At 31.8% G+C, this 4,612-nt stretch overlaps 1 long non-coding RNA gene across 1 annotated transcript; it reads right to left on the bottom strand.

Moving 5' to 3' along the window:
• Positions 1-556: 556 nt before the first annotated feature.
• On the bottom strand, positions 557-1,290 carry LOC131995375 (uncharacterized). Its single transcript, XR_009397433.1, has 3 exons — positions 1,202-1,290; positions 770-1,138; positions 557-714 (listed from the first exon to the last, which is right to left on the bottom strand). It is a non-coding gene; the product is annotated as an uncharacterized LOC131995375 (long non-coding RNA).
• Between the last annotated feature and the right edge of the window lie 3,322 nt (positions 1,291-4,612).

Raw genomic sequence — 4,612 nt, 5'->3', positions numbered from 1 at the left:
AGAGATTTTCTTCACTAATCCAACGGTGTCAAAAAAAGTGAAGTTTTTAAACTGAGGAAGTTAAAGCAATTGCAAGCCCATGTTGGTTTATTTTGGAATTTTTGGATAACAATTATGCGATTTTGAAGTAATACTCTAAAGGAAATGAAAAGATCATTGCTTCATCCAGCACCACTACGGAAAGAGATTTTCTTCACAAATCCAACGGTGTTCTCAGAATGTTAAAGTTCGCAAAACTAACAAAGTTACAGCAATTTCAAACTCACGTAGATTTTTTTTGGGTTTTTTGGTTATCAATTATGCGATTTTGAGCTTGTTTTTTGAAGAAAAAACATAGGAGTTGCGCTAAACCGATTTTTTTGCCATAATCTTCAATACTCTATACTCAACTCGAAAATTTTTTTCGCATCAAAAATTTAAATTTTTCATAAGGGGTTAGCCTTTGCTAAAAAAATGCAAAAAAAATAAAATGTGAAATTTTAAGTAATTCTGTTATTTAACGAATCGTCTTCGAATTTCGAACTGCGGAGTGCTAGAAAATTTTCGAAATTCGAAAAAATGAAGGAGTTACAGCGTGTTTGACCTTAAAAACGACCTTGAGTTTTTACGCCCAAAAAAGCTTGCTTTTTGCCATGTTTTTCATAGAAAACTTTACAGTATTGCTTCATGTAGCACCACTACGGAAAGAGATTTTCGCAACGAATCCAACGGTGTCTGAAAAATTGTGAAGTTCGTAAAACTGTAGAAATAACAGACAATGCAAACTCACATAGGTTTTTTTTGAAATTTTGGATATCAATTATGCGATTTTGAAGTAATACTCTAAAGTTTCCAAGGAAATGAAAAGAGTATTGTTTCATCCAGCACTATAACGAAAAGAAATTTACTTCAAGAATCGAACTGTGTCCTTAGAATTTGGAGTTCGTAAAACTAAGTAGTTATAGCAACTTCAAGCCCATATTGATTTTCTTGCGTTCTTTTGAATATCCATTATGCGATTTTGAGCTTGTTTTTTGAAGAAAAAACATAGGAGTTGCGCTAAACCGATTTTTTCGCCATAATCTTCAATGCTCTATACTCAACTCGAAAATTTTTTTCACATCAAAAATTGAAATTTTTCATAAGGGGTTAGCCTTTGCTAAAAAAATGCAAAAAAAAAATAAAATGTGAAATTTTAAGTAATTCTGTTTATTTTACGAACCGTCTTCGAATTTCGAACTGCGGAATGCTAGAAAATTTTCGAAATTCGAAAAAATGAAGGAGTTACAGCGTTTTTAACCTTAAAAACGACCTTGAATTTTTACGCCCAAAAATGCTTGCTTTTTGACATGTTTTTCATAGAAAACTTTACAGTATTGCTTCATGTAGCACCGCTACGGAAAGAAATTTTCGCCACGAATCCAACGGTGTGTGCAAAATTGTGAAGTTCGCTAAACTATAGAAATAACAGACATTGCAAACGAACATTTTTTTTTTGAAATGAAATGAAAAGAGTATTGTTTCATGCAGCACTATAACGAAAAGAGATTTTCTTCAAGAATCGAACTGTGTCCTAAGAATTTTGAAGTTCGTAAAACTTAGTAGTTACAGCAATTTCAAACAGCAATTTTCTTGCGTTCTTTTCAATATCCATTATGCGATGTTTAGCTTATTTTTTTGAAGAAAAAACATAGGAGTTGCGCTAAACCGATTTTTTCGCCATAATCTTTAATACTGTATACTCAACTCAAAAAATTTTTCCCCTCAAAAATTTTAAATTTTATAAGGGGTTACATTTGCAAAAAAATGCATAAAATAATATATGAAATTTTAAGTAATTATGTTTATTTTACGAATTGTCTTCGAATTTCGAATCGCGGGATGCTTTAAAATCTTCGAAATTCGAACAAATGAAGATGTTAGAGCGTTTCCGGTCTTGAAAATGATTTTGAATTTTTATGGTTTTAACCCCGCACTATTGATTATAACTTGCAATATTAGATCCGCACTTTTTATTCCTTAAAGAAAGGGTAGTGTTATTACCTAAAGGAAAGGCTAGTTTTATCGCCTAAAGAAAATGCTAGTTTTATTACCAATAGGAAAGGGTAGTTTTATTATTTTAAGGTAAGAGAAGTTTTGGTACCTTTGGAAAAGGGTACTGGAACATTTTAAAGTGCAGTTTCAGTACCCTTTTGCAAGGGAGAGGGTAGTTTTAGTTCCCTTTTAGAAGGAAGGGTAGTTTTAGTATCCTTTCCAAAGGAAAAAGCTGTTTTAGTACCTTTTTTCAAAGGAAAGTGTACTTTTAGCACTATTTCGCAAGGGAGAAGGTAGTTTTAATACCCTTTCCCAAAGGAAAGGTAAGTTTTAATATCCTTTTCCAAAAGAAAGTGAAGTTTTAATACCCTTTTCCAAAGGAAAGGTAAGTTTTAGTATCCTTTCCATTGCTGTAACTTCCTTAGTTCTACAAACTTCGCAATTTTTTTGATACCGTTGGATTTGTAAAGAAAATCTCTTGCCGTAATGGCGCCGTATAAAGCAATGCTCTAAGGTTTTCTATGAAAAACACGAGAAAAAAATTTTTTTTTGGGAGTAAAAATTAAAAGTCGTTTTCGAGGCCTAAAACGCTCTAACTTTTTCATTTTTTCGAATTTCCGAGATTTTAAAGCATTCCGCTGTTCGAAATTCGAAGACGATTCGTAAAATAAACAAATTACTCAGAATTTCACATTTTATTTTTTTTTGCATTTTTTTAGCAAATTATGAAAAATTTCAATTTTTGATGCGAAAAAAAATTTCGAGTTGAATATAGAGTATTGAAGATTATGGCGAAAAAATCGGTTTAGCGCAACTCGTATGTTTTTTCTTCAAAAAACAAGCTAAAAATCGCATAATGGATATTCAAAAGAACGCAAGAAAAGAAATATGGGCTTGAAGTTGCTATAACTACTTAGTTTTACGAACTTCAAAATTCTAAGGACACAGTTCGATTCTTGAAGTAAATCTCTTTTCGTTATAGTGCTGGATGAAACAATACTCTTTTCATTTCCTTGGAAACTTTAGAGTATTACTTCAAAATCGCATAATTAATATCCAAAATTTCAAAAAAAAACCATGTGAGTTTGCATTGTCTGTTATTTCTATAGTTTTGCAAACTTCACAATCCGTTGGATTCGTTGCGAAAATCTCTTTCCGTAGTGGTGCTACATGAAGCAATACTGTAAAGTTTTCTATGGAAAACATGGCAAAAAGCAAGCTTTTTTGGGCGTAAAAACTCAAGGTCGTTTTTAAGGTCAAACACGCTGTAACTCCTTCATTTTTTCGAATTTCGAAAATTTTCTAGCACTCCGCAGTTCGAAATTCGAAGAGAATTCGTAAAATAAACAGAATTACTTAAAATTTCACATTTTATTTTTTTTGCATTTTTTTAGCAAAGGCTAACCCCTTATGAAAAATTTCAATTTTTGATGCGAAAAAAATTTTCGAGTTGAGTATAGAGTATTGAAGATTATGGCAAAAAAATCGGTTTAGTGCAACTCCTATGTTTTTTCTTCAAAAAACAAGCTCAAAATCGCATAATTGATATTCAAAAAAAACACAAAAAATCTACATGAGTTTGAAATTGCTGTAACTTCGTTAGTTTTGCGAACTTCAACATTCTGAGGACACCGTTGGATTCGTGAAGAAATTCTCTTTCCGTAGTGGTGCCGGACGAATCAATACTATTTCCCATTTCCTTCAAATCTTCAGTTTATTGCATCAAAATCGCATAATTCATATCCTAAAAATTCAAACAAACCAACTTGAGTTTTCAATTGCTGTAACTTCCCTATTTTGGCAAACTTTACAAATTTTCAGACACCGTTAGATTCGTGACAAAGATTCCTTTCCGTAGAGGTGCTACATGAAGCGATACTGTAAAGGTTGCTATGGAAAACATAGCAAAAACCAATTTATTTTGGGCGTAAAAACTCAAGGTCGTTTTTAAGGTCAAACACGCTGTAACTCCTTCATTTTTTCGAATTTCGAAAATTTTCTAGCTCTCCGCAGTTCGAAATTCGAAGAGAATTCGTAAAATAAACAGAATTACTTAAAATTTCACATTTTATTTTTTTTGCATTTTTTTAGCAAAGGCTAACCCCTTATGAAAAATTTCAATTTTTGATGCGAAAAAAATTTTCGAGTTGAGTATAGAGTATTGAAGATTATGGCAAAAAAATCGGTTAAGTGCAACTCCTATGTTTTTTCTTCAAAAAACAAGCTCAAAAACGCATAATTGATATCCAAAAAAAAAAACACAAAAAAATCTACGCGAGTTTGAAATTGCTGTAACTTTGTTAGTTTTGCGAACTTCAACATTCTGAGGACACCGTGAGGATTCGTGAAGAAAATCTCTCCGTAGTGGTGCTGTGTGAAGCTATACACTTTTCATTTCCTTTAGAGCATTACTTTAAAATCGCATAGTTGGTATGCAAAAATTAAAAAAAAAATCAACATAAGCATGCTATTGCTGTAACTTTCTCAGTTAAAAATTTCACAATTTTTTTTACACCGTTGGATTAATGAAGAAAATATATTTCCGTAATGGCGTCGTATAAAGCAATACTCTAAGGTTTTCCATGAAAAACATCGCAAG

The sequence above is a fragment of the Stomoxys calcitrans genome, chromosome 2, assembly GCF_963082655.1.
Source record: "Stomoxys calcitrans chromosome 2, idStoCalc2.1, whole genome shotgun sequence".
In the NCBI taxonomy this organism is placed as follows: Eukaryota; Metazoa; Arthropoda; class Insecta; order Diptera; family Muscidae; genus Stomoxys; species Stomoxys calcitrans.
The sequence above is the reverse complement of the archived record's forward strand: the minus strand, read 5'-3'. Positions and strand labels throughout refer to the sequence as shown.